Source organism: Protopterus annectens, chromosome 1.part0 (assembly GCF_019279795.1).
Source record: "Protopterus annectens isolate FY-2018-M chromosome 1.part0, PAN1.0, whole genome shotgun sequence".
Classification (NCBI taxonomy): Eukaryota; Metazoa; Chordata; order Ceratodontiformes; family Protopteridae; genus Protopterus; species Protopterus annectens.
Genome location: NC_056725.1, coordinates 687,064,713 through 687,090,968, shown reverse-complemented (window position 1 = coordinate 687,090,968; position 26,256 = coordinate 687,064,713). Strand labels below are relative to the sequence as shown.

Sequence of the window (26,256 nt, the reverse complement as noted above, 5' to 3'; positions counted from 1 at the left end):
GGTGCTGTCGTGTGGGTGGACGCAGTGCTGGGTAGGGGTGGTCAGGTTCCCATGAGTTAGGTGGGCCATGAATTGTTTGTGGATGGAGTGTTCAAGCATTTTTGAGAGGGGAGAAAGTATGGTGATAGGTCAAAAGTTGAAAACTTCTGTGGAATTTCCACCTTTGTGAATGGATATAGTACAGAACTTTTTCCAAAGAGTAGAAACAGTTGATTCTGTGATAGAGTGGTTTATGAGGATGGAGACCGGGTATGCTGCAGATGTAGCAGCAGTTTTTAGGAAGAAAGATAGCAGATTGTCAGCTGATGGGGAGCAGGTTTTAAGTTTGAGAAGAAGTTTTTTAATGTAGCTTGTAGGAACTGGCCTTAGTGAGAAGGGTGGGTTGTTGAAGAGCTTGGGTGGTAAGAGTTTAGATGGGTTAGAAGTCTGAACAAGTTTGTTTATGGTGTCAATGAAGTAAGAATTGAAAATGGATGCAGTTTCAGAAGGTGTATTACTGGGGCAGAGATTAGGTATTGAGCGATTGCCTGAGTAGAGTATTTGGTTTATAGCATTCCAAAACTTTTTAGGATTTCTAGATTGAGTAGTCAGGTTTTCTAGATTGAGTAGTCAGGTTGATGGCAGAAATTTCTTTTATCATAATTAATATGTTTTTGGTGAGATTACAAAGTTCTCTGTATCTTTGGAAGTTTGAGGGAGATTTAGCCCTGGGCCAAAGTTTCCAGGCGGAGTCTCCTTCTTGTATAAGAGACTGAGTAGAGTCGGGTAAGGGATTTGACTCTAACAGTTCTAGTATGGACAAGGGAGTTGAGTGTGTTAAGGAAAATGCAGTTAAAATGTGACACAGCTTCATCAAGAGGTAAGGTAAGGAGGAAGGGCCAATCTATAGCTGAGAGAGCATTATTGAATGTCTCAGGGTTGAAGATAGTTAGTTTCTGGCATTCTTTGAATTTGTGCGGTCTGGAAATGTGGGGAGAGAGTCGGAGGATTCATATAGGGCAATGGTCACTGATGGTGTTGGGTAGTGTTTCTGGGTTGTGATACAGATTAGGGTTGGAGACTAAAATCCAGTTAATAGAACTAGTATTGGTAGGTTTATGGCGGAAAGTGGGAGATGAGATATGTTGTGTGTAGCCAAAAAGGTTAATGCAGTTGGTAGCAGAGTTAGAGCAGAGAGTAGACCAGTTGATATTAACATCACCTAGTATTATGGTCTCATTGGGTATATGGTCTGACATCCAATTTAGAATCTGTTCTAGTAAAGGTATGTTATCACCTCATGGTATGTAAATGACAACTATTGTTATGGTTTTGTGGCAATAATAATAAGGTAATGAATAAGAAATCTGCAGAAACCTAATCAAGCTGTTATTGATCCTTGCAGTCATAAATAATCTGATTCAACTAAATCATTCACCACAAACAGCTATAGCTGTTTGCTAGTGGAGTTCTCATAAACTCATATATACTGCTGTAAGTTGCTATAATATGTAACTAGAATTATTTGTTTTATGAATATTATATTAATGTACTGTTACATTTAATTTATGTACTGTTTTATTAGGCTATATTAACTACTATATTCTTAGTAATTGTTGCTGCTTATAATCTTGTTTAAAGTCTGTTGATTTGTCTGGAGCGTTTCTCCCCGGGTCTCTGCTAAAAACGGGCTACTGGCCCAGTTGGACAACACCTGGTTAACAAATGTAAATAAATAAATAAATAAATAAATAATGATTAAACAACAAAAACTTACCCCATAAATAAAATCAGCTGTTTGGAGATTTAGGTCACTTTCTTTTGTATTTTGTTTGTGTGTTTGGATGGTTGCATCTTGTAGGACACAAATCCAATATAGATACAAATTCAAATATAAAGATGAACAAGTACTAGCATAATCAAATACAAAAAAAAAAAACAGTACACAGAAAATTATTTGCAAGTATACAAAAACCTTCAGTTGACCATACAGAGAAAAAAAAACTATGCTACTAATGTTAAGAACTGCACATAGGTATGGATAACAACAATATGTTTATCAAGTTTTCAATATATGCATTACAGACCTATTACCCTGACTAGCCTTATCTGCAAGGCCATGGAGTGAATTATCATGGACCTGATCAACAAAGATATAGGTAATCTACAAAACTTGACCCTACTCAGTTTGAATTTGTCAAAGAGAGATCATGCCGGTTAAACCTGATGGACTTCTTCAAGACAGTCACCACAGCCCTTGATGAGGGGAAATCTGTGCATGCAGCCTACCTAGATTTCGCCAAGGCTTTTGATACTAACCCCCATTCAGGCATCATTGACAAACTCAGCCAGCTAGGAATCAAGGCAATAAAGGTAAAAAAGGTAGCCAAATTCAAATGAAGAAATGAAAGGTTAATAGTGGTGGCCCAAGATAGTGGACTACGTACACGTTGGTTTACAAAGTCATGGGTGCTGGAACCATAGAGAGAGGGGGGATGGGAGCCCCCCCCCCACTTTTGCAGACAATCCATACCTCTGTCCCATTATTTTCATTTTGAATTACACGCCTCCCAACTGCAGCGATGATGTCAGCTTCGCGCATATTTCTGGCTGGTGTTTGTGAGTGGCGTCTGGACTGTAATTGCAGAGTGAAATGCGAAGGATGTGTGAAAATGCCCCCAACAGGATACATCTGGTGGCTAGAGGTACTCAGGCTCAAACCCTGTACTTTGGGTACAGGTAAAAAGAGCCTAAAGTCCCTAGCCACCATCACTTGTGAATTTATGCCTCATATTTTTGTTCTGTTCCTCTAGTTTGCAGGAGTGGTAAAACAAAACCTTTTATTCTAGCAATTTTCTAAGGTTATAAAATCAGTATTTAAAATGTGCCCCTATTTTGGGGCTGTATTTTATTTATTATTTTTATTTATTTTATTTTACATTTGCTGACTGGGATAGTCCGACTGGATATATGTTCATTTTCAGCAGAGGCCCAGGGAGAAAAGCTCCAAAGCAATTACAACAATTAAATCATAACATTTTACAAATACACTTATTGTCAGACATATGTAAAAACATTTTATAAACAGATCCAATTTTGTTTTTACATATATAGGTTCTGTAGGAAGTGTACTTTTTCAGTAGAACACAGAGAAGGAACAAAGCAACAGGAAGTAGGTATAACAGACATTAACGGAGGTCAGGCAAGAGGAGATATTATCAGTCTGGATTGGTGCAAGGGCATAGCCATTGTGATTTTAGGAAAATTCTTAGTTGTTTCTTGAAAAGTGGGGTGTAGGAAAGGGATGTTAGTTCACTTGGAAGTTTGTTCCAAGTGTTACCAACAGAGTTAATAAACAGGCAATTCCCAGATTTGTTGTTGGATTTTAAGGTGGATACTAGTACCCTATTGGCTGATCGTAGGGTTGTAAGGTTTTTATGTGGGCTGATAAGATTACGGAGTATGGGAGTATTTGTGGGATGATGCATGATCTTTTGAATGATAGTAATTTGCTGGAGAAGAAGCTGACTTTGCAATTCCAGCCATCCTAGTAGTTTAAGATTTTGGCAGTGATGGGTTCTAAATGAGGCTCCATTGGCAAATCTGGCTATGTTGTTATAAGATGTTGCCAATTTATTGATATTGCTTTTGGAGAGGTTTGTAAAAATTGGGAAGGTATAGAGAAGGGTGGAGATTAAGTGAGTTTGGGCAATAGTAGTCCTAGCTGAAGCGGTGAGAAAGGGTTTAAGTCTATAAAGGAAACCACGTTTTCTATTAACTGATTTAATAGATTGGTTAATATGTGTGTCAGCATTGAGATTATGGTGAATTGTTACACCTAAAAGTTTGGTGGTCATGTCAGGAGCTATTTCAGTACCATTATTAGATATAACTGTGAAGTTAATAGCAGGGTACTTTTGAGTGGGAGTGAACAATAGTAGTTGTTTTTTTTTAGGCTTAAGGATGGAACCAGTTTTCAACTAAAGTAAATACTTTTTGGGTATTGGTTTGAAGTTCTACAGGTGAGGAGGCGGTACATATTAATGTTGAGTCATCGGCATATTGTATACAGGTGGTTTGTGGAAGGGATGTTTTCAGATCATTAATAAAAATAGTAAATATTAGAGGTCCCAGAATAGAGCCTTGTGGGTCTCCAAGAGTGATAGGGAGCTGAGTGGATAATTTATTGTCCCAGAGGACTTCTTGTTGTCTATTTCCTAGATAGGACTTAAACCACTTCACTGTCTGGGTGTCTAATGACAGGGATTTAAGTATATCTAACAATAGTTGGTGATTCACCATGTCAAATGCTTTGGAGAGGTCAATAAAGAGGGCTGAGGACCGGAAGTTATTGTTACATTTTTTATTAATGCAGTCCGAAAAGGATAGGAGTGCTGTTGTAGTACTATGGAATGGCCTAAAGCCACACTGGCAGTCTGCTAGTAGGTTATTTTGGAGGAGATGATCAAGAAGTTGATGATGAATACATCTCTCCATGATTTTTGCTAAAGGAGAAAGTAGGGCTATGGGTGGAAGTTTGAGAGTTCATTTGAGTTACCTCCCTTATGGAGTGGGATAATATGTGAGACTTTCCATAGATGTGGGATGAAACATTCAGTAATGGTTTTGTTAATTAAGATGGAAATAGAGTAGGCGAGTACTCCAGCTGCCATTTGCAGATATTCAGCTGGTAGGAGGTCAACTGATGGAGTGCAAGGTTTAAGTTTAAGAAAGTGAAAGAGGTTGGCACAGGCTGCAGATGTAGTAAGTGGGGTAAATTGGTTGGAAAGGGTGACTCAGTGGTTGTAACAGGTGGTATGGGTGGTAAGGTGTTAGCTAAAGATTGGACAGTTTCAGAGAATAATTTGTTAAAAGTGCCAGCAATTTGGCTGTGAGAATTTTAAGTCAAATTAGAGGGGGTAGGTGTTTTGGAGTGTCCAGGATGGAACAATTTATTTATTCCTGACCAGAATTTTTGTGGGTTTTGATGTTGGGTTTGTTGGAATTTAAGGTAATAGTTTCTTTTTATCAAGGAATATTGATTTATTTGTGGCATTTCTGAACTGTCTAAAGTTTAAATGATCAGTAGGGTTTTTAGTATTTCTCCATTTGGTCCAGGTTTTATTTTTCAGTTGCATTTTTAGCCTTGTCTCATTTGAGAGCCAAGGAGCAGGTTTGTTCCTAATTCTAACATTGCGAGAGGGGGCATGGTGTTCCAGAATTTGTAAGAATTTGTTGTTAAAGTAAGAGACTGCTTCATCAAGAGGTAGGTATTTTAGGGGTGACCAATTGCAGGCTTTAAGCTCTGCTTGAAAATTAACTGGGTTTAGATTTTTTTTTGTTCCGGGTAGTTCTGAAGTTAATTTGATTGAGAATGGAGGTCTTTTGTCCAGTTATAAAGGTAAGAGAATGGTCACTAATATCATCAGGAAGTAAGCCCGTTTTATATAATTGGGGATTACTGTTGACTAGTATCCAGACTAAGGTGGTTTGTTTATTGCTAGGTTTATGGGTTCTGGTAGGGTAGGTGATGGTTTGATAAAAGCCATAAAGGTTTATGTGTTGTCAGAAGTACAACATTTCCAGTAAAATCACCAAGGAGTATGGTTTGCTGTGGGAAGGATGTGGAAAGCCAACTAAGGGTGTTTTCAAGGGTATTAATATTATTACCTGGGGAGAATGTAAGAGTAAATGATGTAAATAGATTTATTAGCATTAATTTTGAGCTTGGTCATTAAGATCTCGGCATTATTAGGTGAGGGTGGTTGAATATCTAGTAAGGTGACCTGCAATTCTGATTTAAACAATATTGCCACTCCACCACCCTTTTTATTTAGACGGTCTAATCTCAGGATGTTATAGCCTGGTGGGATAATATCATTGTCTTTAGTAACTGGTTTGAGCCAGGTTTCTGTTAGACATAGGATGTCAAAGGAATGCAAGTCTAGTAGGGCATGTAGCCGAGTGATTTTATTGTTTATGCTACGTATATTAAGGTGGGCTAGGAGAAGAGAGTTTGAGGTAATAGTGGGGGTTTAAGAGATGGAGGGATGGGAAGATTGGGAATTAGGAATGGTAATGCTGGGACCTGGGTTTGGGTGAATGTCACCATGTAGAAGTAGGTGCTGTTGGGGATTCTGTGAAAAGTTTCACTGATTTACATAAAATAGGGTCAATATTTCTGGTTTGGAAATACTTAATATGGGTTAGTCTATGGAACTGTGGTAGAAGATGATGAGGATGTTATGTTACTGTGGGTTTGTAAAACTAAATGAGAGAAAGGGGTTGTTTGTTTTAAGGGGTGTTGAAATTTAGTAAGGCCTAGGAATTCATAGCATGAGAGGCAGTGAGATAGAAGTAGAGCAGTAAGAACTATAGACAAGAGGAGAAAGTTAAGGTATATTTTGAAGCCAGGGATAGACATAGTAAGAGGAATGGGATCAGTGAAACAAGGAGATAAGTGTTTCCAGAAGGACAGATAAGGGTGGGTCTATTTAGAGAAAAAGATTAAGTAGTTGGGAATGTGAGTAAATTGGGAGTAAATTCATAAGTGAGTAATGAGATAGGCAGAGCTATTGGCTGAAGTGGGATAGATGTGTGGTTATAGAAGTATAAGGCTAGGTGCTCTGGGGATGGGTGGAATTTGGGGGTAGGGTAAGGGAGTGGAGTGAGCCCGCAGGGCGAACGGAGCGGGCAAGAGCAATAAGGTAAGCACAGCAGAAAAAAGTATCGGCTGTCTTTAAGGTATGGCTTACTAAAGAAGACTTGAGAGTGAAATAGGGGGAAGTGTGTTATCTTATCTAATAAATGTTAATTATTAATCTAGGTCAGAGTGAGATTTCCCAAGAGTTTAGCAAGGGGAAAAAAATTATAGTTAGTCACTAGAGAATAGGTGTAGGTCCTTTTGGATAAATAGTTAAAAGCTGAAGTTTTAACTTGCTAGAATGCTGCCACCTAGTGGTCAGAGGGGAAATAGCAACTAGGAGATGTAGAAAAGAAGCTTATTCTAATGTAAAAGAAAATAGATTGAGGGGAAAAAAGGCTGGAGGAGGATAGAGGCTAGGGGTCTGCAGTAGGCTGCTAAATCTCACACTGATGGGTTAACAATCAAATAAAGGCATTCCATATATTAACGGTAAAACTAGGTATTAGCAACATGCATGTACAATTACTTTAGAATATAGGTGTTTTTGAAGCTTGGCCAGCAGTCAGCTTCTGGTGTGTCTTCAGGTTTAGCAGTAGGGTTTTCTTTTAGTTTTGTGGTGGGGGGGGGCAGCCGGAACACTTTAATGTGCAATTACTTTAGAATATAGGCATTTTTGAAGCCTGGCAAGCAGTCCACTTCTGGGGTGTCTTCAGGTTTAGCGGTATGGTTTCCTTTTAGTTTTGTGGTGGGGGGAGCACCCAGAACACTTTAATGTACAATTACTTTAGAATATAGGCATTTTTGAAGTCTGGCAAACAGTCAGTTTCTGGGGTATCTTCAGGTTTAGCAATAAGGTTTCCTTTTAGTTTTGTGATGGAGGGAGCACCCGGAACACTTTATTTAGAATATAGGTGTTTTTGAAGCCTGGCAAGCAGTCAGCTTCTGGGGTGTCTTCAGGTTTAGCAGTAGGGTTTACTTTTAGTTTTGTGGTAGGGGGAGCACCCGGAACACTTTATGTGAGTCAAGTCGAGCAGCCCAACTGCAGACCTTGCACCAGGGAAACGTGGACGCTGTGGTGTAGAGTTTAAAAATTCCCCATTAATGTATTTCCCCATTATTGAGTTTGTTCTGTATTTTTGTGCCAAGAGGTTGAGAGCTATGGTGAGAAGTGAGAATTGAATTCACTAAATGATATGATAGCCATTTAAGTCTGTCTTCCTGTCTTTCAAGAAACTGCTGGTTTAGCTTAGTGGTATGTTGCTCTGACTGTAGTGGACATGGTTCTGAGTTCAAGACTTGGCAGTGAAATGCATGGTGGTAACACAACATTTTATGCAAGCAACTTTCCAAAATGATACCCACAGTGTTTAAAATGTGTCCCTGGTTTTTGGCCTTTTGCCCCCCCCTCAATTGAAAATAAGTTCAAGAAGCTGTGTAACATGCCTATGGCTTACACTCTACTGTGATTCTGTATTTTTATATTGTGTGTAGAAGTAGACTGTTATCATGGAAATGCTCTGAATAGGGCAGTTTTGTCATTATTGGTGGATGCATTTTGCTTCATTGCCTACTGGAAAAATGTTCAAACAATAAATTTAAAATGCAGTTGTGTGTGGAAGCAGATCTTTATGATGGAAATATTCTGAATAGGGCAGTTTCGTCAATATTGGTTAATGCTTTTTTGTTTCACTGCCTTGATATAGTGGTCCATGAAAAGAAGACAAAAGTAGCATTAATCATTGAAATTGCTGCACCCAGTGACTACAATGTCTTGCATGCAGAAAGACACAAAGTCATAAAATATCAGTATTTGCAGGCAGAAATGAGAACAATGTGGAAGAAACATACCCAGACAGTTCCAATAGTAGTAGGAGCAAAGGGTCTTATAAAAAAGAATCTACAATCATATTTAGATATGTTACTAATATATGTAACCCCATACGAATTGCAGAAAGAGTCATTACTGGGCACATTGTGGGTGCTGTGAAGAGCACTTCTGACTGGCATCAAAGATTGAAACAATACTAATTTCATAAAGTTTAATCGTATTTTGATTTAGGAATGGGGTCCATTCCCAATGGTATTAGAAACCCAAAAGACTTGGAGAAATTAAAAACTAGGTATTAAGCCTTATATCATTAAATGGGTCATTAACTGGCTCACTGATAGAACATATATAGTCAAAATAGGGGAGTCCACCTCCAACACCAGACCTGTAACCAGTGGTGTTCCACAGGGATTAGTACTAGGACCTCTTCTGTTTGGAATCTATTTCTCCAAAGTACAAGCAAAAACTAAAGGTCTGTGGCTGACAAAGTTTGCTGGTGACTGCAAACTGGGAGTGGTCATAGCATCTTCAAATGATGTCAACATCCTACACAGGCAAATGATTGGTGTCAAAGTCATGGCCTTAAACTTAATGCAAAAAAAAATGTAACACCAAACAAGATGCAGCAAGGATAAATGAGCTGTTGGAACAGTTAAAAAATATATCATAAAACGGTTCTACCTGACTTCGTCGACAGCGCAGAAGACCGACAGCGGAATTCGGAGCTCCAGAAGATCGAAAACGAAGAAGACCGACGCGAATCGCGAGTGGCAGAACAGCGACAATGCAGAAGACCGACACGACGGATGACAACACCAACGCCGAGGATGCCGACATGGGGAAAGGCTGTGTGAGTATGCGGTAGTGACGGACGTTAGGGTGCGAGGCAGGTAAGTGTGGAGATTGACGGTCTGTGGGGATAGGGGTGGGTTAAGTGAGTTAGGTTAGGAGCGATAGGGGTGGGTTAAGTGAGTTAGGGTTAGGAGCGATAGGGGTGGGTTAAGTGAGTTAGGGTTAGGGAGCGATAGGGTGGGTTAAGTGAGTTAGGTTAGGGAGCGATAGGGCGGGTTAAGTGAGTTAGGGTTAGGAGCGGGTAGGTAAGTGTGCGATAGTGACGGACCTTAGGGTTAGGGTAAGGTTTAGTGTGGGCTTGTAAGGATTTTGGTGTGCTTGTGTTGTGTGTGTGGTTTGTGGAATGGGGATGTGTTTTGTTTTTAATTGTTATTGTGGTGTGTGCAGTGTATGGGGTTTCGTGTTTGTGTACCGTCGGTTATTTCGTTGTCGGTTATGTGTGGTTTCGTGTTTATGGACTGTCGAATATGTGGTGTCGGTGATGTGGTTGTCGGTGTTGTGTGGTTTCGACTATGTCAGGTAGAACCCATAAAACATCCAACAGACCAAACAATGTTGTAGGAAGTCATGACTTCAGTGCTGTTTAAAAGCTGGAATGTCTTTTATTCATAAGGTAAGCGCTTTCATGGTGTCACCACCACTTCTTCAGACCATAACATAGAAAAGTACTTCACAAAACATATATATATATATATATATATATATATATATATATATACACACTCTCCAATTAAATAAAATGGACCAATAACAAACTTCAATGCATTTAACATTTTTAAAGACATACTAACAATAACATACCATACTCCCAATATTCTGTAAATAAAATCACTTGAATATTGCTTCATTCATTAATACACAAGTTGTAAAAACAAGAAAATTTCCTGTCATTCTAACTAATGATATGAAGATTAAAAAATGTATAAAAAATACATCTAACAAAAAATAAAATACATAGAGTGTATACCTAACAAAAAGAAATATGTAGTATTATGCCAAAAAAACATTCATTTCTCATGCAACCTGCTAAAATGAAATAAAACTATTTAAAAAGTTTCCTATTCTTCAGAATAGGTCTTATAGGGATTCTGTCATTGAGTCCCTTTCCTCTGTCTGTTTTTAGCCTGATTATCCACCTAATTTCTGAAGTTTCAGTATAGTTGGATATATCTCCCCCTCTTTCATTTTCCCATATTTCTTCTATTGCTAAGAAATTAAATGTGTGCTGCTGTCCCTCCTGACTAACATGTTTCGCCAGTGCGTTGGTAATGGTCCCTTTCCTGATATTATTTATATGTTCCCTTATCCTGTACCTGAATTTTCTATTCGTTTTTCCCACATAATATGCAGAGCAGACATTGCATACTGCCAAAAAGACTATATTCATTGAGTTGCAATCAGCTGACACTTGAAAGGACAGTGTTCTTCCTGTATCAGGATGGTTAAAACTGTTGGAAGTATCTATATAGCAACACTAGTTACATGCATTACAGGTGCTAGTACCTCTTCTACTATTATTCCTCATTGTTGTTCCCCTTGGATAACACAATCCTCTTTATTGTTTTTCTGTTCTTAAAAAGAAAATTCAATTTATCACCTACTATATTCCTAAGTTTGTGGTCTGATACTAAAATGGGCCAGTGATTCCTTATTACATCGGTTACTGTGTGTGTGTGTATTTCTAGTATAGTATGTTGGTACCCTTACTCCTGTGTTCACCTTACTTTTCAATGAAACTATTCTGTCTAAAGTTGTTTTAGATGAAAAGTAGGGTTTACCTATATTTTTTCTCCATTCACCAGCCCCTTTTAGTATTCCTTCCACATGTGAGTCATTATAGCCCCTCCTTGACAACCTTTCTTTAAATTCAGTGAGTTCACATTTAAAATCATCATCCGTGGCAGTTAACCTCGATGTCCGTAAGGTCTGCCCCTAAACTACATTTCTAAAGATATGTTGGGGGTGCATGCTTCCCCTGTGCAAAATTGCATTTCTGTGACACTCTTTTCTATGTACCCTAGTTGAAAATTCACCCTCTGTGTTGCACATTATCTTAACATCTAAAAAATCCAACTCGTCATAAGAACTTTTGATGGAAAACTTCAGAAACTTAGTGCTTTGATTAATATATGTATGGCAAGTGGTTAACATATTACTATCACCTTGCCATAACATAAAAAGGTTGTCTACAAAGCGCCTATAAAATCTGAGTTGCGGCCAGTTGTCATTATTCAAAATATATGTATTCTCCTAATTGGCCATTACTATGTTGGCATAACTATTCGCTGATGAGGTGCCCATCACCACCCCATCTTTCTGTAGGTATAACTGATGTTCAAATACCACTACATTATTACTCAAAATCAATTCCATGGGATGGCAAATCAAATCAATTTTTACATGCTTCTCACCACTTTCAGTAATTAGATATTCCCTTAAATATTCAACTCCCTCTTTATTGGGAATTAAAGTAAAAAGTGAGTGGACGTCCAAAGTTACTAATAACATTCTATGGCTACTTTTCTCTAGCTCTAAAAATCCAAAAAAATCTTCTAAAAAATGTTGGGAGTCTCTCAATATGTATTTGTTTTTATTGACAATCTGCCTCAACTGTTTTTCTACAAATATCGATATAGGTTGTATACTCCATCCATCCCCAGAGACGCTTGGTCTCATGGGAGGCTCTGTTGGATTTTTGTGGACCTTTGGTAAGCCATGTATACTAGATATTCTCGGGTGTTACACTTTAAAATAATTATATAAATCTAGTGTGATTTCATTATTCAAAAGGTTCTCATAGAGCATTTCATCCATTCTCCTCAGCATAACATTCATTGTGTTCATGTTTATTTCAGAGTATACATTAGCATCACCCAGCATTTCATACATCCTACAATAGTAGTAGTTCTTATCCATTACTACTACTAAACCGCCCTTATCAGCTTGTTTAATGATTATTTCATCATCCATCTGTAGTGTCTTCAAGGCCTCATACTCACTGTAACTCAAATTAAAGTTCTTACCTCCATTATGTTGTTTATCAAACGCTTCAAGCAAATCATTCTCACAAAGTTGTAGGAAAAACATCCACCACCGGATTACTGGGAGGTATAAATGTACTAGGCTTCCTAAAAAACATTTCTTTACTACCATGTTGGTCCTTAAACAACAGTTTCAACAATACATTCCTGCCAAATATTTTGAAGTCAATAATTGTGTCTGTTATATCCGCATTCTGTGTGGGAATAAACGATAGTCCTTTATTAAGGACATTGAATTTGTGCTCAGTAAGTTCCCTTTGCGTTATATTCCACACTAAGGGGAACTTGTCTCCCATCTCCTTTTCGCCCGCTGATATCCTGGTGATATATGTTCCTTCCTCTTGGTTTGACCTCTGCTGTATGAATGATCCCGTTCCTCCATTAAATTTAACGACTGTTTCCTGATTGGAAATACTTGAAATTCCAATTCTGGATTTAACATTGTTACCACCTTCTGTATAGATGCTCCCTCTGATGTAGATGGCATAGTCTTTTCAAATGCCTTATTCAAGTATTGCATGATGTTTGTAGATACTGTTTTGGTGACCTCAAATACCAAAGGTGCGGAAGCTTTTTTACGTAGTTCAGAATGCTCATTTAAAGGCACAGTTTCTTTTAAAGTGTTATTATCACTTAGTTCTGTATTGGACTGAACAGGTCGTGTTTCTTTATTCATACCCCAATTTTCCATGTATGTCCTTGGCCAAATAAATATTTGATTTTCCTTAAAGTCTCGTTTATCCCTCTCCAACTTGTTCCATTTCTGGTGCAATAATTTGTCGTCAAAAATGGATACCGATTCTATAATCATATCTAATTTCTTCTCTACCAGCTTCTGTGGAAACTTTGAAAATAAAGATTTCTGTTCTTCATTGAGTGTTATTTGTAGTGCTCTCTCCTCTTTCTCAGAGAACTTAATAAGGAGACGTATGTAATTGAAACTGGTCTCCAAATTAAGTTGCTGTCATCTGGACAATAATTCAGGGCAACGTTCCCCTTGATTGGGCATCTTTAAAATTCTTAAGCCTCTTGGAATAACTCGGTTCCTTAGACAGGCTTCCATATGATGTCTGTGCCTGCAACTTCTTAATCTTAAACAAAATGTCTTCCTCTTTATGTATATTCTTAATAAAGGTAGCATAGTCTATCTCATCTCTCTCATTTTCGGAATCCTTATTCAAGGACATAGATGTGAGAAGGGGACCTTTAGCAAAACTTAAAAGTTTTTCTGCTGTCGACCCTGAGGTTATCTGCTGAATTTCCTTTGTATGTCCAATCTCAATATCCTTGTTTAAGAGACTGTTGATGCTCCCTTCTGCCATTGCTCCTTGCCACAACCAAAAACTCAATAAATATAACACCAAACAAGATACAGCAAGATTAAAGGAGCTGTTGGTAAAACAGTTCAAAAATATATCATAAAACATCCAACAGACCAAACGATGTTGTAGAAAGTCACGACTTCATTGCTGTTTAAAAGCTGGAATGTCTTTTATTCATAAGGTAAGCGCTTTCATGGTGTCACCACCACTTCTTCAGACCATAACATAGAACAGTACTTCACAAAACATACATATATATATATATATATATATATATATATATATATATATATATATATATATATATATATATATACACTCTCCAATTAATTCAAATGGACCAATAACAAACCTTAATGCATTTAACATTCTTAAAGACATACTAACAATAAAATACCATACTCCCAATATTTTGTAAATAAAATCACTTGAATATTGCTTTATTCATTACTGCACAAGTTGTGAAAACAAGAAAATGTCCTGTCATCCTAACTAATGATATGAAGATTAAAAAATGTATAAAAAATACATCTAACAAAAAAATAAAATACATGGAGTGTATACCTAACAAAAGAAATATGTAGTATTATGCCAAAAAAATTCATTTCTCATGCAACCTGCTAAAATGAAATAAAACTATTTAAAAAAAATGTGTTATCATCCCTTTCAGAAAGCGCAACACCCTAAATACACACTCAGTGATTGGGCACACAGGTTCACAGCAGTCTTGCCTTTGATCACCATGTCTTCATAGTGGTACGAAGGGCATCCTATATTGCTCATCTCATAATTAACGGCATTGCCTCCAGGAAAAAAGAAGTTATAACCTCCCTGTACTCTTCCATCATCAGGCCAGTAATTGAAGACAGCTCCCCTTTTGATATATACTTTTCCAAGTACCTGCAGCAATTGGAGAAAACACCTGCAGCATTTTTTTTTTTTATTTATTAAGTGCTCACAACATGGATTCCAAATTGTTCAGAATACATCAAGTGCAAAGCTGAAGAATTTTTTGTTTAGGCTACAAGTCTCTTCAGAGTTAGAGCCTTTACCCCATGCTGTACATGTAAGCCATCAAGTCCACAACAGGCTGGTTCTTACCAAATTCATTGCAGTACCATGACACTATCTTGATAAACTGCTCATTGAGAGCAATTTCAGCTTCAGCATCAAACCCTGAAGAATGATCATCCCCATTAAAATCTGTTAAGACAACCTGTTTATCTGTATAGTCCAGAATTCCCTTCATAATTCCTTCAGTAGCTTCTTTATCACTTGTTTAATTTGGTCATAGGATGCAGGTTTCTCCAAGCTACATGTCAAGTCCACTACTAAGACATTGGATGTTCGAACACAGAATGCTCAGTGTCTGTTATTCTAAAAGTGTATTAATTCTGGTTTAAGCACTTGGGCTTTCAGGCCAGTTATTTTACATTAAGAGGATTCGTGGTCTGCACTCTTGTGGGAGGAGAGGCTGGACTCTGCCCTTCTGAGCTGGGAATTTCTGGTTAAAGGCTTATAGTGCATGCATATCTGAACTGCTTCTTACTGAAGTTGATGCGCCTTGTTTGCTGTGGCATAGACTGGATTCGGGCCTGCTGGATCTAGCTTTGTTTGTGTAACTTGAGCACTAATCCAGACATTCTCTAAAGTATTCAATTGTATTTATTACTGCTTGGTTGCAACTTGATTAAAGTGTAGCTATCATTCTAAGTCTTTTGGATTAAGCACTTGGGCTTCAGACCAGTTGTTTTACATTAGGAAGGTTTGTGGCAAGCACTGTGGTGGCAGGACAGGTAGCTTTCATCCTTTTAAGTTGGGAACTGCTGATTGAGAGCCCAGTGTCCAAGTGTATTAGTTCTGGTTTAGGCACTTGGGCTTCAGGCCAGTTATTTTACATTAAGAAGGTTCGTGGTCTGCACTCTTGTGGGAGAAGAGGCTGGACTCTGCCCTTCTGAGCTGGGAATTTCTGGTTAAAGGTTTATAGTGCCTGAATATTTGAACTGTATCTTAATGAAATTGGTACACCTTGTTTGCTCTAGCATAGACTAGATCCAGGCCTGCTGAATCTAGCTTTGTTTATATGCTTGTTGTTTGTTTGCTTGTTATTTCCCTGGAAGCTAATTCCACCTAATACGCTTCTTATAGCTTCAGTGGATCACTAGTGATATCTGCATTGCTTACTGTACTTATTTCCTTGTTTCACTTGAAAGAAAGTTACTGTTTGTCGTTTTTGCATTTAGTTACTTGTAACACATTGCACTCAAGTTACCTGGCACTTGCTCACTAAAGCAATTATATAAGTCAGCACTAAAAATTAAAAGCACTACACCCTCACTCCCCACTGGCCCTTGTTTTCAATTATTAAGGAATTCCCAATATTATTCTAGCATGTCCAAAGGTCAGTTGTCAATCTCCTCTCTGGTCCAGCTGGTGAATCTGGGAATCTTGAGGCAATGTTATAACTGCCTCATGTACACAGACAACCCTCTCCTCCTCCCACATAACACAAATACTTGAGAGATGCAGCTGTTTAGCCAAACTGGAGGCTGAGCTCTCTCAACTCAGGACTGGCAAGACCAGACAGGAGGAGAAGGCAACTACACACACCACAAAACCAGCCTCACATAATGCTACCACACCACTGAATCAAACACATAAACACACAAAGACATACTCAGAGGCTCTGAGTAAAATTTACCTAAACAGCAGAGGCCTCCAAAGCAGACACCCAAACAACTGCTACCTCAAGACACCCCACAAGCAACACATAAACCACAAAAGCAGTGTGCAAAGCAGTCACAGCCCTTAAGGCCAAATACAACACCAAACATACTTGTCATAGGTGACTCCATAGTCAGACACACTGCCGCCCCACCCACCAGGCTGAACAAGGAGGGGGCCACAGTAAGCTGCCTATCGGGCGCTAGAATCCGCCACATAACACAAGCACTCGGGTCACTCCACGGCAAGTACAAATATGACACAGTCATTGTCCATGCTGGTGTGAACGACCTGAGACGTACCTCCCTGGACTACATGAAAAGAGACATAGAGGAGCTCTCTGATTATGTAGCCCAGGCAGGTATGACCCTGACCCTGAGCAGTATCCTTCCTTCACCAAGAATGATGCCACAATATAGAGACAAGATGATCAGCTTTAACAAATGGCTTAATGTCTGGTGTCATTCAAAGGGGATCCAGTGTCTGTCTGCCTGGGATGACATGCTTGACAAGCCACGCTGCTTCACGAGGGACGGCTTGCACCTGTCACCCCTGGGATTCCGGATATTGGCTAAGGCTCTTGCCACCCCCATAGTGCCTTTTTTAGGCAAGGCTCAAATTCTAAACCTACCACCCTAGAAAACAAAAATGGGAAGAAACTGAGGGTAATGCTGCTCAATGCCAGAAGTCTAAATCTCAAAAACGCACTCGAGGCCCTTCTCAGTATGGAGAACATCGATGTCTGTGCTGTAACTGAAACCTGGTTCAAGGCTCCTGAGAGCACCCCGGCACTGTTAGGTTTTACCTCATATCATGCGTTCCGGCCCCAAAACCCGACCACACCACAAAAGGAGGGGTGTATCCATATTCATAAAGGATACCCACACCTCCAGGTTGGTGGCAACGCACGAAGCTTCGGAAACCATCCAGGTGCAACTAACCATAGGCAAAACTGCTCTACAAATTGTAGCATGCTACAGGCCACCCTCTCAAACTCAGGAACCCCACACAGCCTTCCTGAAGACACTGGAGGGTATAAATGTATCTCCAAACACCATCATATTGGGTGACTTCAACTACCCGAATATAGACTGGGAACATTACTCAAGCCCTAACTTTCTAGCCCAACGGTTCCTGGAGTTCATAAATTCAAATGCCATGGAACAGCTAGTCACTGTTCCCACGAGAGGAGAAAATATACTAGATCTCATTATCACAAACATGGGGACAAAATGCTCCAGACCGAAGTATATCCCTCATTGGTGAGATCTGATCATAAACTAATCTCACTGGAAATCCACATCCCGCCCCCACCCCAAACAAAAAAGACCACAGTGAAGAACTTCTCTAAAGCAAACTTCACACTACTCAAGACTGGTGTGGTATCCTTCAAGGCCCCTGAGCCAGTGGAAACCACAACCCAAGCTGCGGAAGCCCTTACAAATTCCTTCTATGAACACCTCCAGGACTGCATGGATCAGGCAATCCCAAATAAAACCAAGACTCTTTCCACAAAGGGCAAACGTCCAGTCTGGTGGACCCCAGCCATTAACAAACTTTACAATAAGAGGATAAAGCTATTACATGATAGAACAAAATCCATAAAAGGGAAGTCACCCCTGATCATTATTAGTAAAAAAATACGAGCACTCATAAAATCAGCTAAGGCCAATTTTGAGAGAAAAATTGCCATGGATTCAAAGGACAATCACAAGGCCTTTTCAGCTATGTTAGGAACCTGGGTGGAAACTCCCAGATATGCTCAAAATTAGTCCAAAATGATACAAAATCACTGAACCCACAGACATTGCCAACATACTGGCAGACAGGTTCAGTGCAAACTTCACCCCTCCCCTAAAGGAGAGATAACTATCCCAGCGGAGTGTAGCCTCCCAGACATCTCAAATGCACAGGTGAAAGCTGCTCTCTCTAAAGCTAAAAACACAGCATCAATGGGACCGGATGGTGTCCCCGGCTGTGTGCTACACGAGCTAAATGAGGAATTAAACCCGCACATAAGGCAGCTGTTTAATCTCAGCCTTACCACAGGATACGTGCCCAAGGAGTGGCGTACGGCAACTGTGGTCCCACTCCACAAAGGCGGTGCCTCTACGGACCCTGGTAATTACCGCCCCATAAGCTTAACAAGTCTAGTCTGCAAAACTATGGAGAGGATCATAATGGAGCTCATAAACAAAGATATAGGGACTTGCAGACATTGGACCCGACCCAGTTTGGCTTCGTCAAGGGAAGATCATGCCTTTTGAACTTGGTCGACTTCTTCAAACAGTCACCAAGGCCATTGATGAGGGAAAGGCAGTCCATACAGCCTACCTTGGCCTTGCAAAGGCTTTACACAATACCCCACTCGGTATTGTAGAAAAACTTACCAGCTTAAATGTAAACCCATATGTCACAAGATGGGTTGCAAACTGGCTTAAGGACAGAACCCACAGGGTTAGAGTTGCTGGCGCTTATGTCAGACTCCAAGCCGGTCACAAGTGGTGTCCCACACGGCTCGGTCCTTGGCCCCTATTTTCGGCATCTACTTCTCAGAAGTACAGGCCAACATGGGAGGACTTTGGCTGACAAAGTTTGCAGACGACTGCAAACTGGGCCATAGTGGAAAGTGCATCGGACACGGATATCCTTCAGAAGGGACTCACGGAAACAGATAGCTGGTGCCAGAGCCATGGCCTGAAGTTAAACGCCAAAAAATGTATAGTCATACCCTTCGGGAAAAACAAGGTAACCCCAAGCTACCATATAGGTGGCAACCCACTAAGCACAGAAGAGGTTATCAGGGACCTGGGGACCCAGGTTGACAGTGGCCTTTCTTTTGACACTCACGTTGCTAAAGTGGTTAGAAAGACCTTCTACATTGCCCACCTGATCATGAAGGGATTCACATCCAGATCTAGTGAGGTCATTGTTCCCCTGTACTCTTCACTTATCAGACCAATGATCGAGTACAATGCCCCATTCGGGATGTATCTCACCCGACATCTGCAGCAATTGGAGAGACCCCAAAAGTTCCTCACCAAAAGGATAAAGGGACTCCAAAATCTGTCATATGCTGCCAGATTGAAGAAACTCCAGCTCTATTCAGTCGCATACCGTCTGCTCAGAGGTGACATGTGCCTGACATACAAGGCCATGTCCAACCCGGAATTAATGGACATGCTCCACCTCAAAAAATCCAAATCCACCAAAACCACTAGAGCAAGCGACTTAAACCTTAGCATGGACATAAATAGGATGTGCTGGAGGGATAGATTTATCACTCAGAGACTCCCTGTGCTGTGGAATAAAATCCCGGTCCATGTGAGGCAGAGCACCTCGCTGGCTCTGTTCAAGAGAAATCTTGACCTGTGGATGGGAGATTGTAGGTTTACCCTGGGAATCATCTCTGTGTCACTGCTGGACAGAGGCACAACAAACTAATGGGCACAGTATTTTTTCATATAAGGGGTGGCGTAAGCCACAAAAATTTGGGCTAGGCTTATAAATGCCTTAGGGCAGATAGCCTAGTATAAACCTTTGAACCTATGAACCTATGAACCTATACAAGTCAGCTTCCCGTTTAGTTCTGGAATAACTTTACTGACTGCCTTGGCTGCACCAGTGGATGCTGGAATGATATTCTGAGCAGCACCTCTACCACCACATCACATTTTACTAGAAGGACCATCCACAGTTTTCTGAGTGACCATATAGGAATGGACAGTTGTCATTAGTCCTTCCACAATACCAAAGTTGTCATGGAGCCAGGCAGATGCTAGTGCAGGAGGCATTGCCGCCTATTTTCAGACTGTTGTCATATTTTTCATGATTCCCTCCAATAACGAACATTAAGGCATCAGCTGAGGGAGCAGTTATGAGAATCTTTTTTGCACCTCCCTTGAGGTGAGCAGAAGCCTCCTCTGTTGTAGTAAAGATCCCTGTGGATGCCACAACATAATCCCCACCAGCATCATCCCATTTGATATTACTCGGGTCACACTCCTGGAAGACAGTAATAGGCTTTCCATCACTCACAATTTTAAATCTTGTACTGAAACTGTACCCTTATAACATCCATGGGTAGAATCATAGGCCATGTACTTTGGCTCTACGAAATGGAAATTAATGGCAACATTCTCCACCTTTCCACTCTTTAAAGCAAATGTGACCAAATCCATTAATTCCAACCTTCACCATTATGTCAGATATATAACTCGTTTGTCATCTAAAAGCAACCTTCTGCAATCATTGTCATTACCCACTTTTGCAGAAATGGATCTAGCCAAACCAGATGTCTCCTCAAATAGATCATGACTAACAGGTTTACGAGTTCCTCATACTAATTATTCTTATTACTATCAATGTCCCTTTTCAGTTTTAACATTTCTCTACCCTTTCTAGAAATAGCCTGGCCAATGTCATGTTCTTCCTTGTCTTTCCAGCTGTATTCAAGAGTAAACACATCATTTGCTAGTACATTTCTGAAGTAGTCTAAACTTTATTCTCCATGGCCTTAATAATCCTTTCTAAACCAAAGCTTTTATTTCAGTGATTTCAACAGTGTTTGCCTTCCAAACCAGTAAGTACCTATTAGTCAACTTTGTAAATCCCATTTCCCACTAATACATGATGGATGGATTCTGTCATTAACTTAATAACTTGCCTCTTTGCTAGTCATAGAGTTATCATCATGACAAATACCAGAACGCTACCAGCAATGACACTTGATTACCCCCAAAGTACTAGGGTGTCATCCATTCAAATTCCCGATTGCCTGTGTATATACTACAGTAGGTGTTTCAAAGACAAAAGCAAGACATACTCATTCCACACAGAAATATCAGTTAGATTCACAGCAAGCTCTCCAGTTCGATTCTCAGCTGGGGTGCCTTCTGTGCAGAGTCTGCATGTCCTCCCTGTGTTCGTGTGGGTTTCCTCCGTGTGCTCCGGTTTCCTCCTATGTTTCCATTCTCCCCAGACCTCCACTGAAAATTGGCTTTGTTCCAAGTCAGACTTTTCTGGTAAACAAATATTAACTATATAAAAAAATAAAGACATTCCCAGAGCAACATTGCTACACTTTGGTGTTTCTCAGGTGAGCAACAACCAATCCATGTGATCCAGTTCATCTTCAAGTGGACACTAGCTGGCATCTCAACACCATCTCAGCACCTCTTTACCTAAGCCTTCAGAACATTATGACATCATGCCTGGGAAGATAACTTTAAAGTCAGTTATTGACCTTTAGGTGAAGGTTTTCTATTATCTACATGTATGAGCAGCGTTGTGTTTGAGTATGGTATTTACTGAGGAAAAGGCATAACTAGCAAAGAAATCACCATTCATGTTCAGATCAGACAACTCATTCCTTTCACTCATGCCATCTAGGTATCTGCATCAATCATCTTATGCAATCTGTTATCTTCAAGTAGACCTACAAAGTCAGTATTACACTGTGAAGCATAACACGCACAACATTCAAGTAGGTGAATACGATGAGTAAGCGACAACTAACATACAAATAGTAGGAGAGCCAAAAAAGAAACACAAGTAGCAGGACCCACTGCTGGAGCCAAGCCTAGGAATGGTGTTCCCATTCCAACCCAAACATGCCTTCAGTTGGCAGATAGACTCACCAAGTCCATGGTCATGGGAAGGGTTTGTGTGATGTCAGTCAAAAGGGCAGACAGGGATGGACACCATCAGTTGGAGCCAAATTTTTGGGAATGAAAAGTCAGCTGTCTGGTAAGGAAGTAGCCACAACTTGAATGGGAAGGTGAAAATACTAACTGCATGCAGTTGGCCTTGTACAACATTGATTTGCATATAAACTTCAACTGATTGTGTTCTTCCCTTATTTCCATCATATTTCTTTTTATTTTCCCACTTTCTTCTTCCAGTAATTCTAAATTTCATCTGTTTTAATTATTGTCTTCAGTTAAGGTTGCAAAACATTTTTCTTTGTCAGATTGTATTCAAAACATTCATATCTTGTGTCACTTTATCAAAAGTAGGCAAGCAGAATGAAGGATCAAGAAGTACTTAAACTGAAAGTCAAGTGACTCCACCAGTGGGATTTAAAGTCCCAAGATTTACAATTTTGTAACAGTTATTCACTACATCTGTATACAAATTCAGTTATTTCAGGTTATTTATGCTGAATAAGGAAACGAAAAAGCATTTAAAAAAATGCCCACTTTTTTAAATTCATAAACGTGCTGAAGTTAATCCTTAAGTATGTGCAAAGTACTATGTGAAAACTTAAGTGGTCATATAATTGTAGATGTTTTCAGGTATTATGAATGGAATGAATGTGGCTTTGCACAAGGACATTTGAAATATGTAAGGCCACCAGCAAGCAGCACAACTATTTTTATTAACTTTTAAAACATATAAAGGGATGTTTTATATAGAGGTATCCTTATATGGGCACCCTGTTGGTTTCTTTGAAAGAGTGGAAAGGAGGTGATAGAAAATATTTGAAAAAGGAAAGTCCTAGTTTGTTTTATGTAAGAGGGTAGTTTATGTAGGATATAGCTTAGAGTGTGTAAGAGTGAGGAGGGTTAGGGAAGGAGGGAGGTAAAGAGGAGTTTGGCTTAGCAGGACAAACTTCTTCAGGATCTTAGACATTTCCACTGTCTGATGCTATTGTAGTGGCGATCACCAATGCTGAGGTGGTGAAGACCTGCTGTGGTGCAGCGAGACTTGAACCAGTTGAAGAGCATGCTGGACTAGAAGAAGCTGTATCTCCACTACCTACTCCACTGCATTCTCAACCAAGTCCCAAAGCCCACAGTTAGTGAGGCTTGCTAGGCTGCCACCTCCTTGAACTTGTGAGGATGTCCTTGGACAGCTGGAGCATTTTTGCTACCTGACCTGTGAGGGAAGCAGTTGGGCTGCTTCTAGGGATTCTGAACCTGTAGAAAAATGTACAGAAATGGGAGAGAATGAAAAAAATAATAATTAAAAGTAATGTATAATTAAAATATAAAAAAAGAATACGGTGGAGACATACAAGACATGGTTACAATAATGCTCACTCATATGAATCAAATGACTCATAATGCAATACATTAGTGCAATCTTTATTAACAGTGATTTCTTATTGTTTTTAAGTCTTCTTTCAGAAAACAAATTCTATCAAATAGTACTGGAAACCTGAGAACAATCAGTATATTGCTATAAAGTGGTGGTAATTTTTACATTTGCAATCTGCTGATACTAATGAGATAAGCTACTGTAACGTAGGAAATGGTAATACCTTTGAAATGTCTGGCTGATTTCATGCTGCAATTGTGCAGTGAACTTATTTTTTTATCTTTGTGAATGAACTACTTCTGCATTTATACTTAGAAAATATTAAAACAAAAGAGAAGAGCTCCACTTTTCTTTTGCAGAGAGAAGACCTAAAAGGTGGTTGTTTAACTGTCATGTGTGTGTTTAAATGTTTCTTACATGATTACGTTTACCAATCAGTTTACTAAAACAGTAAGGCGCTGAAGTTATTCTTGCTTAATATGTGTGCTTATTTGTGTACTAATTTCTACTGAGTCATGTTATATGCTTTCATTTATTAAGCAATAAAGCAGCAAAGCACAGATTTTCATAAATTCATTGCAACTAATCAAACTGCATTAAAAAAATGTGTTCTTTGCTGCAAGCTGTAGTAGAAGGACAGCATGGCCTCCTTCACACTGATACATTTTTATGTCTGTGTACAGCTTGGCTCTTTGGGGGATAGGTACTTTCTGCAACCTTTGCAGAAAATACCATTGACTTATCTTCTTTCCACTAGGTCTTGCATAGTTTACTTTCAGTTTTAAGTAATAAATCATGTGACCTTGTTGTAAGGAACCCACTTTTAACTTCCCCTCAAGAAGACAAAGCTGTACACACACATAAAAATGTAGATTCCTTCCATTTTAACTTGCAGTAAACAAAACGTATTTACTAGTACAGATGGATGCAATAGAAATATTTCATGGCAATGTGTGCTTTTTTAAATCTGCTGCTTAATAAATGTAAACATATAAGTGGATTAAACTGAAATGTAAATAGAAGTAAGTGAACAGTGCATTTCTCAGTATCCCCTGTGCAGATCCTGGCATTGCTACTTTGACCCTTATCCCACGTCATCTCTGACTTCTATAAATGCATATTTACATGGCATTACTTAAAAGTATACATTGGTATTTATACAGAAAAGCATGTGTACACTTAAACATACCATATTTGTATCCAGAAGCAGTGGTACAGCGGTAGCGTTGTTGCCTCACAGCAAGAGGTTCTCCTGTTCGATTCACGGCTGCGGTGCCTTCTGTGTGGAGTCTGCATGTCCTCCCCGCGGTCGAGTGGCCTCCGAAAGACATGCGTGAATGGGCGTGCCTTTGCTGAAGGCTGGGTGTCGGGCTGGCAACTCGGCACCATAAAAATCGACTGCCAATCATTAGCTGATCGGTGTTCCGCTGTGGCGACCCCTAACCGGGAAAAGCCAAAAAGACAAACAGCAAAAACAACATTTGTATCCAGAAGCATTTCTGTTTACCGATATGTTTATTGCAAGTCATGCCTTTGGCTGAAATGTAGATATATATTTGCAGGTACATATATTTATTTTTGCATATATCTTCATGTATCCAGAATTTATCTATGTTTTTATACCTATTTTTGATAAGATTTAAAAAAAAATGTAAAAATACTGACTATACAAATCTGTTGTTCTTTCCATCAGCTGGTCAACTCACTCAGCCAGCTTGTCCGGCATATCCCTATGTAGGTCATTGTAGCTGTGGTGGCACTGAGGTCCAGAATAGGTGATCCCTGTCAAGAATGGCAGGTGCTAACTCAACTTTTGACAGACGTCAATTTTTTTTCCATTCTGTGCCACATTCTGATGTTTCAATTTTCCCTCCGGTACAACATCCTTCAGAAGGAGATTGTGATTTTAATAAACTTGTTAGACCAGATTAGAGTCTTGTCTCATTCCTTTCCAGGTGCTGCCGTCTTTTGAAATGCCAGTACCAGAATGAAGAGTGCATATGCAGGGCTGTGTCTGACAGGTTTGGAACCACACCCTCTGGGATGTGACATCATCATTTCTCTTTTCTATACGAAGGGTATTTGAGCTATTTTGGGCATGTTTACACATTCCTGAGGCCAGCTTGGTTCAGTGCAGGTTAGTGCAGCTTATAGAAAGCTAAATTAAGTCTTCTTACATGAATCTGTTGGCATACACAATCTAGTCTTAGTGCAGTTTATAGAGATTAGTATAAATTAGCCTAATTTGCATGGATTTATGGAAATAACTTTGACTGCTATATTTAGTTGCAACCACTGGAGATAGGTGGCAAGTGTTTTAGAAAAATGCAGAATTTATCAAGTAAAATAAAAATAACAAAAGGGTTATAATTATTGGGAAACGGTTCATATTGATTTTACATAATAGTTATTACTAGTACATTTGTGTCTTTAATTGATCTGAAAGTCAGGTGCAGTTGGTTCATGTTAATATTGATGACATGGGTGTCATTTATAAATTGGATTCATGGCAGTAGCACTTGAAATGCATGGTAAAGTATAACTAATGGCAATGAGAAAGATATTTGAAGTGAGCAAAGTCTGACGTTCTGTATTTTCAGCAATGTACAGTGTTGTCAAGATATGTGCTACTTTATAGTGGGATTTGTGACAATCACTAATGAATGAAAAATGTCACTGTAAATATAGAAAAATGGAGCAGGAAGAGTACACCTATGTTACGAATGGCATAAAATGGCACTGCAATGATAAGTTCTTGCAGCTGTGTTATCCATTATTGGACGAAGTTGTACAGGTTAATACAGCACAATTTTAACTGGGTGA

General features: G+C 39.4%; 1 protein-coding gene and 1 pseudogene across 1 annotated transcript in view; one reads left to right on the top strand and one right to left on the bottom strand.

The window, feature by feature from the left end:
• Window positions 1-26,256, top strand: part of LOC122793921 (latent-transforming growth factor beta-binding protein 4-like) — a 2,484,519-nt gene that overhangs the window by 2,071,237 nt on the left and 387,026 nt on the right. The gene's annotated exons all lie outside the window — the stretch shown is intronic.
• On the bottom strand, window positions 12,621-24,756 carry LOC122801102 (annotated as a pseudogene).